This window comes from Ascaphus truei, chromosome 2, assembly GCF_040206685.1.
Source record: "Ascaphus truei isolate aAscTru1 chromosome 2, aAscTru1.hap1, whole genome shotgun sequence".
Taxonomy (NCBI): Eukaryota; Metazoa; Chordata; class Amphibia; order Anura; family Ascaphidae; genus Ascaphus; species Ascaphus truei.
The window spans coordinates 21,186,593-21,201,153 of NC_134484.1; the positions used below are offsets into that span (position 1 = coordinate 21,186,593).

The 14,561-nt window shown below is 42.4% G+C and overlaps 1 protein-coding gene across 2 annotated transcripts in view; it reads left to right on the forward strand.

The window, feature by feature from the left end:
• TRAPPC9 (trafficking protein particle complex subunit 9) overlaps positions 1–14,561 on the forward strand; it is a 953,009-nt gene that overhangs the window by 70,967 nt on the left and 867,481 nt on the right. The gene's annotated exons all lie outside the window — the stretch shown is intronic.

Below are 14,561 nucleotides of genomic sequence, written 5' to 3' on the forward strand. Positions count from 1 at the left end.
CCATCTCCTTGATGATATAAGTGGCCATTTTGAATCTTCCAGTTTACGGCCATTTTGTATTACATGCACGAGCAGGGGATTCACTAGAAACCGCACGGACTGAATACTACGAGTTACATTGTTGCGGCACTCTGCTTGTTCTATTACCGCTCTCCTACTAGACCTGACTGGTCACTGTGAGCGTACATAGGAGGCTCTAGCTACGATACCCTACCTCTACATTATAAATACCCATCATTACATTGGTTAGACTGTTACTGTTTGATCCTCAATATACCCTACTATCTGGGACTCTAAGGGCTCCTATAATCACTTACACGGCCTTCTATGGGACGCCTTTTACTTTTTTTTTTTTTCCGCTTGTCAGGTTTATTAACAAAAAGGCACAGAACAGGATGAAAACAGAATACCCAGCTCCCTCTGGAGCACTAACTAACATACTGGTCAGTACCTTAACTACAGATTGGAGGGCTAAGCTCTTTACCAATACTTAGGCCTTTTTTTTTTTGTTTCAATTTTTTTTATTGTTTTGGAGAGACACAACAAATATTCAACATTGGTACACATATATTGTTTAAGTATTACCAGTTGTGTTTAAAACAAAAAAAACCCTCTACAATTCGTTATCAGTGCTTAAATAAAATATTCGTTTTAACATAGTCTTTGTGTTAATATGATCTGTTTCCACATCTTAGGCTGTGCTAAGGAAGCAGCCGCTTCCTTGCGTGACTCTCGTAGAATTTAGAAAAGAATAGAGAAGAACAGAGAAAAAAAAGAGAAAGAAAGGGGAGGGGAGGGGGGGGGGGGGGAGGGGGGAGAAGCCCATTTATCTAGTTTCTCTGTAGTTATGTCTATGTGTTCCTAATTGCCCGGCCAAAATTCCCAGATTTTGTGAAATTTGTCAAGTTTTTGGCTCAATTGCGCTGAAATGAGCTCCATTATTTTTATTTCCCTTAGTCTCCTTAACACCGTCTGTCTAGAGGGCGCGTTCACCCTTTTCCAGGCCGCTGCAATAGCACAGCGGGCTGCCGTAAACACGTGAATTGTCATTTTACTTTCCGCCATTTCCAGATCTTCGATTGGTTTGGCCAGCACCATGGTCAGCGGTTCCACCTCCACCTCCACCCCCAGGTACTCTCGGATCAATGTTTGAATCATGACCCAGAATACCTGAATTTTTGGACAATTCCACCAAATATGAGCCATATCTCCTTTTTGCCCGCATCCCCTCCAGCACAAATCCGGGGACCCGGGGAAAATCTGTCTCAGCCTGCTTGGGGTTAGGTACCAATGAAACAAAATTTTATAAATATTCTCCTTAATAGTGGTACAGATTGATGTTTTTGAAGCTGCTTCCCAGATATCCTCCCAATCTTCTCTATCGATCTCTGCATTCAAATCTTCTGCCCATTTGATCATATAGCTGTGTTGGGAACAACCCCCCGATCGTGCCAGGCCCAAATATATTTCCGAGATCAGCCCTTTACAGTAATATCCTTTCCTACACAGTCTTTCAAAATTTGTTAAGAGTTTGGAATGTCGAATGTTTGGAGACTGATTGCAGGTAGTGTTTGATTTGGAGGAAACCAAACACTGGTACTTTAACTATTTGGTGTTTTTTCTCCAGCTCTGGGAGAGGTAAGATCCTACCATTGTCTACAAAGTCGTCAGCTACCATCAGCTTTAACGTCATGAATTTATTGAGTCTCTGTGGGAGCCAGCCTGGGGGAAATTCAGGGTTGTTGAATATGGGAGTCAGTAGTGTTGGACTGGCTGTCAGACCATATTTATCTTTATTTCTAGACCACACTCGCCATGTACATCTCATTGCTCCCAGTTTTAATGTTTCTGAGAAGGTCTCTCTTCCCCTCCTGGTCCACATGGCGGCCGGGAGAGAGAGAGGTCTCGTGTAGGTAGACTCTATTCCCACCCAGCAACTTGTATTTGGATCGTTATTCCACATTATTGCTTGTTTGAGTTGGGCCGCCAAATAGTATTTAATGATATCCGGGACTGCCAAGCCTCCGCTATCTTTTGGAGCTAGCAAAATAGATCTAGCTACCCTGGGTCTTTTGTTCTGCCAGATGAATTGAAAAATTCTGTTTTGCATATTTTTAAGCTCTGACATTGGGATATTTATTGGAAGAGTCTGGAAGTAATACAGGAGCCTTGGTAGGATATTCATTTTGACCGTGGCTATTCTACCTAGCCAAGATATCTGGTATTCATTCCAGCTCTGGAGGTCCTTTTTAAACCTCTCAAATAGGGGTGGGTAGTTATATTTATACAGCGTAGTATACTCCCTTGTTATTTGGATTCCTAGGTATTTGATCTTTGTGGAATTCCACTTATATTTAAAATTTGCTTGTAATAATTTAGCTTCGGGATCTGATAGTTAGGTTTAATGCTTCCGACTTATCCATGTTAATTTTGTATCCCGAGATTTTGCTGAATTTATCTAATTGTGAGTGTAAATTCGGGAGTGAAGCCAAGGGGTTGGCGAGCGTCAGGATAATGTCATCAGCAAATAGGGATATTTTATAGTTTGTCTCTCCTATCTTAATTCCATTTATGTCTTTTTCGTCTCTAATTGTTGATGCCAAGGGTTCTATGGAGAGAGCAAACAGAAGCGGAGACAAGGGGCATCCCTGGCGAGTACCATTCTTTATATTTATAGGGTTTGAGTCTCCTCCTGGAAGTTTCACTACAGCCGTGGGATTTCGGTATAAGGCTCTGACTCCTTCCAGATATTGGCCCTTAAATCCATACTTGATTAGTGTTTGGTCTAGAAAATCCCACCTAATCCTATCGAACGCTTTTTCCGCATCTAAGCTCAACAGGATGGCTTTCGTGGATGAGAGATGTACATGATCAATTATGTCTATAATTTTCCTAGTATTGTCTGAGGCCTGTCTGCCGATAAATAAACCCAACTTGATCTATATGTACAGTATTAGGTTTGGGAGTATGGGGGCCAGTCTGTTCGCTAGGATTTTACTGAATAGTTTTAAGTCCGAATTAAGGAGGGCTGTGGGGCGGTAATTACCACACTGTAGTGGGTCTCTCCCTTCCTTTGGTATAATTGCTAAGTTAGCTTTGGACATAGATGTCGGGATGGCTGTTCCTTCCAGAAACGCATTAAACACATCTAGTAGACATGGGGCTAGAACCATCTTAAAATTTTTGTAGTACTGATTGGAGAACCCATCTGGGCCTGGCGTTTTGCTGGGTTTTAGTTGGGCAATTGCATCTAGTAATTCTTCCAGGGATATTTCCTTATTCAGGTCTAGGAGGTCACTTTCCGAAAGTTCCGGAAGTGTGCATGATTCCAGATATGTACAGATCTATTTAACTTTCTGTGTAAATCTTATGCTTTTTTTTTTTTTTAAAGTGAAACTTCTTCTTTATCGGCGCCTACCACATGAAAATTTCCCTAGCAGTAAATTGCCTTCATGGTGACGAAAGTACAGTCCTGGAAATGACATCACTGCTGGCAAAAGAGGCCATCAGTGAAGTCTGTGTTGCCAACTCCCACCAGTCACCAGAGGAGGAGAGGACGCACACGCACCACCAGCCCCCCCAAACACGTACCAAACTTTTGTGCCCCGGCTCTCCGGAGATCTCCGCCTCTTAGGCAGGGAGATGCGCCGTGTCCCCGCAGCACCGCCGCAGGGTGAGAGAGCGCTGAGGTTGCTGTCTCTGCAGCAGCACTGGCGGAGGGAGGCTGGGAGAGCATTGAGTGCCGTGTCCCCGCAGTACTGCCGGAGGGGGGGGGGGGAGAGAGCGCTGAGCACGCAGTGTCACTACAGCACCGCTGGGGGGAGGAGGCTGGGAGAGCCTGCAGGACATGCTGAGTGCTCCCTCCAACCCAGCGCCACACTTGGAACTCACAAAGAGTGACACACACTCAGTAACACACACTGAGTGACGCGCAAACACACTGAAAAACACACACGGAATTCACAGTTACTATAAATATAGAAGTGCAAATAGCTAAAACACGCGGTCCAAGTCAAACTTCTTTGACACTGAAATAGTGTTTTGATTTTTAATTAAAACCACCACGAATACAATTTCTGTGACAAAACAGTGAAAAAAGACAAAAGTTTCACTTAAAATGCGCGTGCTCAGCACTCACACTTTATTTTTTTGTGTGCAGCTGGTCGATTGATCCATCGCATTAGTACAGTATATTTATCGCTGCACTGCTAGTAACACTGCCAGTGACGGGAGGTTTCTTGTTTGTGCTAATGTATAACTTGTCTGTTGTCTACCCCATAGCCTGCTGTTTGTCTGTGTGCTTTTCTTCTGCTCCCCTCATGTTGTCACTCGCTGTGTAGAGGTGAAAGCTGCATGGTTAACAGCAGCATCCTTGTTTAATCTTTTGATTGCATTTTCTTATCTGAAGCAGCAATGCAACAGCTGTGCAAAAACTCCCCAGAAACTACAGGTGAATTACTAGAGAATTCGGGAGGCCGCTTACCTTCAGTGGAGGCCCAGTTGCCACCACCACCCTGCTCTGGGACAGAAGGGGTTCATTTGGCACCAAGCAGTGCAGAGCTGCTTACAACTTTGTGTTGGGAAAGCAGCCTGAAAAGCAATGAGTCTGTATCTCCTATGGAAGTAAATGGTTTAATGTTTCCCATCGTCACCCAGCAAATATCCTGCAATTAAAGGGATCTGTAGTGGGCAGTGATGCTCCATATTCTATATATTTTATAATGCAGCATGTTCATCTTCCATGAGAATTCTACTTTTATTCCTTTCCTTCAGAGGAGCTGTTAAAGCAGCAGTTCCCGCTGGTCGTATGTATGTATGTATGTTTTTATTTATATCTTTATTTATATAGCGCCATTAATGTACATAGCAGTAATACACGTGACAATCATATAAAAAACAAATAATACATAATGGGAAGAAGTGCTTCAGACATAAGTGACATGCCCTTTGAAACACTGTTTTTATGTTTAAATGTTGATGATCTGTTCAGGAGATATTAAGTGTCTGCAAGGTTAAAATTGAGCTCTCCCCAAAGCCCAGTGCAGTCTAAAGGCTATCATAATAACTTCAGATTCTAGAGATTTAGACAACCATGATTAATAATAATAATAATAATAATTTAAAAAGCAGAACATGCTCTAGTGGCAACATACTAACATGAGTTTAAATCGTATATATATTTCTGGGGGTGGCGGGAGCTGCTTTAATGTGGTGGGTTTACGTCTTCTGTAACATTAGATATACTAGATCAGGGACGCTCAACTCCAGTCCTCAAGGGCCACCAACAGGTCAGTGTAACAGGGAGAATATAAGCCACCAGCCCTATGCCTGGCAGACCTATGTATAGGTCTGCAGTGCAGCAGTGACCAGGCTAAAGTTCAGCTGGGAAAAGGTCTGGTTAATTGCTCAGGTCCCAGCTGCCTTTTAAATCTGCTTTAAATCCCCAGGCTGCTCACACACACCTGGCTGTCTGAACCAGTGAGACACACTGAAACGCTGGAGGAAAACTGCTTGCTAAGGGCCGTCTTTCCTGTGCTATAATGTTTGCTTATTACTACTCTGGACTTTAAACAGCCCTTGTGGGGAAAAGGGCAAAGCCCTGCTCGGGACTTAATTTTCTGTTCATTTGCATATGCTGAAAAGAAGCTGTATTATTTTTCTATGCGATATTTTGAGGTTAAATATACCAGCCCATTCTAAGAAACCCACGTGTTGTTGCATTGACCCTGCAACAGTCAGGTTTTAAGGATATCCCTGCTTCAGCACAGGTGGCTAGGGCAAGGACTAAGCCACCTGTGCTGAAGCAGGGATATCTGAAAAACGTGACCTTTGAGGACTGGAGTTGCCCACCCCTGGGCTTAATATTACAGCCCTTGCCCTGCAGATTACTGCAGCACCGAAGGGCTTAACCTTTTGAGTCCCATGATGTAGCTAACGCTGCATGCGGTCTGGCACTCCAGGGGATCCCGTCACACACTGGCTACGTCACGGACTTTCACCTGATTTCACAGGAGCGCACAACGCAGGGACCCCTCTTCCATTCCCGTCCTCACTTTGAGGGGCGGTCCCATGATGGTGATGTGCCTGGAGCATGGGGGGGAGGGGTCCAACTCCAGTCCTCAAGGGCAGCTGCCAGGCATTAGGGATATCCCTGCTTTAACTGAGCCACCTGTGCTGAAGCAGGGATATCCTTTAAAACCTGACCTGTTGGTGGCCCTTTAAGGACTGGAGTTGGCCACCCTTTGGGCTGGAGGGTCTGGGCACACTGTCCCTCCAGCACTAAAACAGTTAAAACATTGGCTCGTGTCCACTACTCTAACCTGAAGCGGCGACACAGAGTTTGCCTGCATGTTTCCGAGAGTCTGAATCCTTTCTTATAATAACAGAGCAGGCGCCTAAGAAACATGATGAAAAGAAAAGCCTTCATTATTTTATATAATGCATATAATACTTTCTATTTATTTTAAGGCTGATTGAATATTTCCAAGGAAGCCAGTCACATTGATCGGGTGTTTAAATCCCCACCCAACAGGTTTATGTATGTGGGAATAATTGGTTTTAAGGAAACAGCTGCAAACATGAAGGTAGACGAGTATACTATCGTAATCCTATTCCTTGCTCTCTTTATATTTCAGGCTCTGCTTCTGATGTACAATACCTTTTTTTATTTTTTTTAAAAATTCATAAATCATAACCTCAGCTGAGGCTCGCTTAGACAAATGTTATGACATATTCATATCAATCTTTGTAGGGCTCGCTGAGAAATGAATGTTTGTAGAGCAAGCACACAGATTGATATTCTGCTAGTAACTGCAGGCAGGGAAGGTTCAGCTCAGGTACTTCTTGCATAAAGAAGAGGTAAAGAAAAAAAATATTATTGTGTTATATTACAACACTTTTGAGGGGAGTTGCAAGTAACTTTTATAAGCCCCCTGATATCTCTAATGAAATAAGACTTTAGTGCGCTGCCAGACCCTCTGGCTTAAAGCTTTCATGTTTGGTCACATTTGGATGAATGTTCAATATTCTTGATGCTCTGTAGTGTTCACACTTCGGTCCCCTGTTAAATAATAATTCCACATATTATTTTTTCAGAAAGATTCCAATACTTCAGAAGATTATTTTTCAGCAGACAGTTATTTTATTCGTAGTGTTATTTACAGGTGAAAGTTCAATCAATGATTACAACCATGTGCTCAGATTGTACAATGAGTGAGAAACCTTTGCATTCACGCACATGCTGCTTAGATGTTACTTGCATAGTGTGTCCTTGGAGAGAACAAGGGGTCTTGGAGAAGACACAGTGACCAGAGCACGACTGTATTTATTGATCACTAACTCTGCCCCCTTTCTCCTCGTGGCTGCTTGAGACAAAGAAACTCCAAACTACTTCACTCACATTTCATACTAGCACAGTCCAAAGTGAAATGGTGCTCAGTCCATGTATGTGCTCTAGGAAACCTTTCCGAATATTGAGTCAGATCAAGTCCGGAATGCTTTAAATAGTCCACATATAAAATCCAGATATTGATGTACTAGGGAGGACTAGCGCCTAATGGTATCACAAAGGTGTCCACAACATGCAGCGCAAAAATTAACCTCCCTTCCGCATATATGCAAAGGTAATATGTGAGAGGGGCAACTCTCATAATGGCTAATGTCTGTTACCTATTGAAGCCCTCTCAGTGTTCTGGTAATTCCATGGTGTGCCGCATCCGTTGAAGGTAGATGTCCAAGTGGTGTCTGTGTGAAACGGAGCACAACCGCAACTGGACGGGAAAAAAACACATCTTGGTCAAGCGCTGGAACACGAAACGTGTAGGTGCGGTTTTGTTTTTAACCTGTAAGCTCTCTATGTGAGCCCAATAAATGCTTTTTATGGGAGTTACCCTTCGATCATCTTTTTTCGTCCAGTTCTGGTTGTGCTTCGTTTCACACAGATACCTCTTGCACATTGCATACTAGGCCTTGAATTTCTATCCTTAAGGCAACCTCTAACATGTGCTATGCATCAAACCTGCACTAGAATTCAGCTCCTTTTGGCTACATATGAATTCTAAATCTTACAACATATTCACATGGAATTGTCTTGATATAAGTTCTCATTCATACATTTTAATATAATAAATAGATTTTTAACATTCTCCTGTTCATTTTTTTTTTTTAAACATACATTTGATTAAATATGGTGTATTCAAGGTCATTTGCTACTGTACCAAATAAGATATACAGTAAATACCTGTCGTGTGTGTATATATGTATATATGAATATGTATATGTGTATATATATGTATATATTTATTATTATTATTAATGTAATGCCACATTAAGATCAGATGGTTATTTAAGACGTGAACATCACTGAGAATGTGTGACACTTACTTTATATCTTAAGTGTAACTAGAAAAAAGTTCCTATTTGTACATTTAAAACTGCCAATAAATGAACAATATCCCATTTCCCTTAAACCTACAGACACATAATACACCCTAATACAATGTGTGCCTAACATTTGCAATTAGATGGAAGTGGCTGTGTTTTAGCCTGGGATCACCTTTTCTATAGTCTCTGCTAGTCTATCACGTGACATTTACCTCTTTGGCTTCTGTCTTTTAAATCAATTTTGGCCATTAGGTTTTGGGAGGGTGCCCTTCAGCATTGTCCTTTGACTGTTCTTCAATATGTAATTTTTATTTTTAGGTGCCATTAATCCAAGACAGAGACACTTGGCGATAAACTGGTCACTTGGCTTCAGAAAAAAAAGGAACCTAGAAAATGTTACATAATTAAAATGTTTTCCATATACAGGAACCTAGTTTCCTGACCTTAAACCAGGGGTTCTCAGCTCTAGTTAAGACCCCCTCCCCCTCCCAACAGGTCAGGTTTTCAGGATATCCCTCCTACAGCACAGGTGGCTCAATCAAAGACTAAGCCTTTGATTGAGCCTCCTATGCTGGGGGGGAGGGGAAGGCTTGAGGACTGGAGTTGAGAACCGCTGCTTTAACCAAATGAAAACGACATTATTAATTAATGTATTCATTGTTTCACAAATGGAAAGGTTTGTAGCATGTCCTTAAGCCTCTTTTATAATCACTCCAGCATAACAGACCTCGGCATTCTGGTTTTAGCACATACAAAGGATGTGATTCTGAAGATAAATACTCACATACAAAAATAGTACAAAAGAGGCAGTGACGTCAAATAAGTTATATCTTCAAAGATGGTTGTATAATTATTCTGTTCCTCGTTGTAAACCCTCTGTCTGATCTTGGCGGTATATGTCCTCTCCCGATGTTAACTCATCTCTTTCCTTCTTGGTGTAGTCACGTCTCCTATCTAGCTAAACACTGCCGGATATTTATCCAGTCAAAATTCCCCAGACAGCCTTCCCTTATCTGGTAAAAGAATTAGTAGAATTAATCTATATGTCTCCTACAGCTTAAAACTGATGTCATATCTGATAAGGAACTGCCCATCCGCCATACAAGGGGATACATTTATATTACCCGTTTTGATAACAAACTGTTATCAATATCAACTGTCTGTCGATGGTAACTCAAATGTTACTGTACTTGCAGGGCCCCCCTTGCTCAGACAACCCAACACGGCTGTACTCCCATTATAACTTGTAATCCTTCTCCTAATGTTACTCAATCTACAGAGAATACCAATTCACCACTATTAGAATGATATCATGTGTGCAAAGTAATCTGTATTTAGTGAAGCATCGTTGCAAATCCGAGTAATATACTGTGTGTGTGTGGCATCTTGTTTTTCCACACCGGATTCAAACCTAATTACAATATACTAATGTAACTGAGCTGGAATTTTGAAACCTATATAAGGGCTCTATAAATCCCTGAAGGTGGAGAGTAGCATACATTATTCCTTTCCCCTCCTCATTTGTATGGCCGTATAGGTAAATCATAAGGTACTCACTGTATGTCCCCAGATATCTCCACAGGCGGGCAGCTGTAGCAGAGACCAGAGATATCCAAAAAAGTATAGATCCAGCGCACAGCAACAGAGAGCCAGGTCATAAAGATAAGATTCTTTATTTAAGCTGCATTAAAAAAAGAGGATGCAACACTCCTACGCGTTTCATGCGTGACCACACTTTATCAAGGAGTCCTTGACTGTGAGCCAGGCAGTCTATTTAAACAACAGCTGATTGCCGAGTTTCGCACCGAATCATGGTGACGTCATGTCCCACAATGCTCTACGCTACGAGATGTCCAAAATCGTGCATGCGCAGAAGGCGCGTTCAGGCGAATGGACACCGTGGTCCTGCTGACCAATCAAAAGGCCAAGTGACAGCAGGCTCTGCAATATGCAAAAACCCCGATGTCACTCGAGCACCCTCGAGCCCCCACGGCATCCACTGCCCAATCCCACCATTGCGCATGCGTAGACCACACTTGATATGCGCAGAATGGAACCATCACCCCTGGACATGCACGCACATCCCCTACCCTAGCAACCAATCAGAACCCACAATGAGGTTGTTCATAGTGCCAAGCGGAGTGCTCGTCATACCACGGTCGCCATGGAAACCAAACAGTAGCTGGAAGACACATTGTTTCCTCTTCCCTGGAGTGCTACATCCAGGATCAATTCTGTATTTAATCTACCTACAAATCAAATCGATCTCATGATCTTACTCTGTTCGAGGATTGGTGTTTACACCAATCCCTTATAAAGGGTATTATCTCCATGCTATACCATAGTCTGGATCCCTTTAAAAGTAACCAAACACAATAAATATGATCTCCTGGGAGAAAGATCTGAACACTAATTTAGAATTAGATGTATGGAAAGATGTATGGATGGCTGCCTCCAAAAACTCATCATATTTTGTGATCAAGCAGAATATTTGCAAATTAATATACAGAAGGTACATTACTCCTACCAGACTACATTATTTTCTCCTACGTTTCTCCCCATTGTGCTGGCATAATTGTGGTGATATGTGGAGTATACTGCACATATTCTGGTCATGCCCTAAAATTCAACCACTATGGAAGGAAGTGTTTGCCTTAATATATAGGATTTTGGAGATCAATATTTCCCATGATCATACATATATATATAATATATATATTTTTTTTTTGACAGTCACTGTCCTTATGGACTAAAGAACTAACAGAGTGGATAGGTTCCAGTATGCAGGAGGTTAAGTTTTTTTCTGTGATCTTGCTGCACTTGGCACCAGTTATTTTATTTATTTATTTATTTATAAAATATTTTACCAGGAAGTAATACATTGAGAGTTACCTCTCGTTTTCAAGTATGTCCTGGGTTATGACAGCACTCCTGAGAGACAGAAGGTTTAAAAGGCAGGAAGTAACCTGCACAAAGAGAGTTAGCTTTTCCCCAGCTAGGAAGAACCCTGGCTGCAGTGGTTTCCCAGCCCTGCAAGAAGCTCGGCTGCTGGGACCCCAACCCAGGATAAAAGATCACTACTAGCTGGACACAGCCTGCTCCCTGGAACCGGCGTTCCTGAAGGATTGAAGGAGCGACACAAAGACCCTGGGATAGGAATCCCCTACAAACAGATGAGCCATAAAAAACACTGTGCAATGTTAAAAGTCTGCTGCTGCGGTTTTAGTCAAGAGACTTTATTATACTTTTTGGAGCACTTGTTTTGGGGGCGGATAACCAGATTAGCTGGTGGCCCGGTAGATAGGGCTGAAGAAGTTATTAGTTTCCTTAACAGGGATAGGAATTTATTTCATGTTTTATTTTGCCTTAAAGCGACAGTACCCTGATGTGTATTTGGCTGGAGGATAATTAAACCACTATAGTTAAAGTGTCATACCGTGTCTAGCGTCTTACTGACCCTGCCGCGAGGCCGTCCAACTACAATATATAGATATAGATAGGGGAAACTTATAGACAACCAAAATAAAAAGGAAGCTAAAAATCATTTCCCAAATTCTAAATGCCACTGGGTTGCACCATTGCTAAGAATTGGAAACAATCTGCCCTTCCTCTCTACATCAAATAAACAATAACATTTGGCATACAGTATACAAGGAAAAACTCTCTGCCTATCTAAATGTCTCTACCTCACAGTTCTGACTGATTTGGGCCCCTTGGTTCCAACATGCTGGTATATCTCTATATTTAGAGTAAAATATTGTGAACGTTGTGATCTATGCTATATAAAAACTGATGTTTAATATATTGTATACGTACAAAAGCTCAATCTCTCCCACTCCCCCCTCTATCTCGCCCAATTATATGTATCAATGTACCCTACTCTTTTATGTAACCCCCCCTTAAACCCTTTAAAAAATTAATAAAGAAATGTAAGTAACAAATAACAGAGACGTTGTACAGTACATGGAGTATTTTGTCACAACACATTACACACACTCATATTTTGCCGTCATAAACATGATTTCTCTACGTTGTTAGGAAGAACAAAAACATTTTTTTCTGATGGACAGTTTTCTCCTTTTTTTATGCTGCCTTCCTTCACGAGACATAGCAGATAAATGCGACTACATTACACTAATGAAACAGCTACTTTTAGTTTCTCATCATTGCGGCTGGCCTGCAAGTAACCAGCCTGTTTAATACTCTAGGGAAGTAGATCCATGCTGAGTTTGCAGTCTGTTTAACCTTTGTTCCCTGAAATACATAAAAGACGTGTGATTAATTTTTTGCTGAGCCTATCCATCATACGGCAAGCCTACCTCAAATAGGAAAGGTGAATTGAGTAGGCAGCGCTCATGATGTGTCAGAGTACACACATTTACAGTCGCTGCACCTTCGTGACCAAAACGGTTTGATGGTTTTAAAGGATATTGATGGTTCCATCGGAAAACTGCAGTACTACAAGATCTTCTTCTAAGAGAGATGTAGCCTTACGCTGTGCTGCATCGTGCATACGATTAATTTTTTTATTTTCTTTCTGCCTTGCGTTAATCCAAATTAGCATGTATTGGAGTTGTATTGAGGTGAAAGTGTTCAGTGCTTCTACATTATTTGGGAAGGGATATTGGATTTAACTTTTGGTGTTCTCTTATGACTATCTGGGAATATCGTGTCTGGCACTCTCAAGGCTTCGATGTTGTTCCCTGAAAGTCGGCTTTGCTCGTGTCTACGGATTCGTGTGATCGTCGCTTCCTGGGAGGAGGAGTTGTTGCGGTGGCAATAGCCAGCTAAGAGGAGGACTTTCTCTTGTAGGCCAGTGCCACGTTACCACTGCACGCGCAGTCCCGTGACCCGGAAGCTAGCACATCTGTGTCCCTCTGTTGCCACCAAGATTTCGGCAGTGTAAAGGTTGATGTTTTTGCGATCATGCACAAAAGTCTAATTGCTAACAATAACACAGGAAAAAAACAAGAACTATGCAGCACATACTGCTTATGTCAGCTACAAGCTTTTATGTAAGGTATTTAGAAATGCTACAGCTTTTTTTTTTTTTTTTTTACACTAGTAAAGCTCCTGCATATTTCGATACGATGGGAGCTGAGACTGTGATGCATAACATTGAAACTGAAAGGGAATTAGGTAGATTATTTTAAAACAGAGATGTTTGTCGTTGTCCCGCCCACCTCTCCCAGAAGAGCTAACAAAATTGATCTCCTTTTTATGGCATAAAAGTGAGACACTGTTGTTGCAAGAGTCGCATTGAATTCCGTGGCCTAGCAATGATTCCCTTGATGCCTCCTGTGTGAGACTCTTCATTCCTCTGCTGAGCCTCTCATTCGCCTTACTCTAGTACTGTACTCACGCCTTTACTCCCTGTGAAGCCGAAAGGCTGTTTGGTTTGAAGTAATAACATCAATTTGCACTTGTTTGGACATTCTAGTCTTAGGCGGCGCGCTGACAGGCAATTGACCGCGATATGCAGTCTGTAGGGAGCCGGGGCGGGAGTGGGAGGGGGGGGGGGTGGTAAAACTTTGCCAGGTCTGAGATCGTGGTGCCATGGTGTCGTCCACACCCCCACACACAACACATACACACACACACATACATATACACTCACACATTTTTCCCCGCAGCCCCTTCTCTGCTCCCCTCCCAAGCCGCCTCCCATCCGTAGCTCCTTCCCTCCCCTCCTTCCCTCATTGGCTGACTGCCGTACCACGTGACGTGTCAGAGCTGCAAATCACTAGGAGCTTGCAGCATCGGCCGGCTGACGCGTCACAGCACGCAGTCAGCCAAGTAGTAAGGAGCCAGCGGGGACCTCCACACTAGTGGAAAGGGGCTGGTGGTCCGCGGCCGCGTGGGCCGTCGGAAGCAGCGGGACCCAGGCCTTATCCTTGAAAGAGTCTACTGCGACTTCTGTCTATAGATTCATTAGGTGTACTACTTGTGATTCTTCTTTAGTTGCGAGTTCCGACCTCAATACAGTATGCATTCGGTTGGACATTTCAACATTCTTAGGGCAATCCTAAAGCTTGGGACAGACTTAAGGCTTTCCTAAATACAAAAGAAAACCAAGGATCAAATATGCTCAGAGATGTTATAACAGATAGATAATGGGCTGAGGTAGGTAGGACAAGTGTTTCTTATCTTACATCACACTGTTTCTATGCGTTGACCTG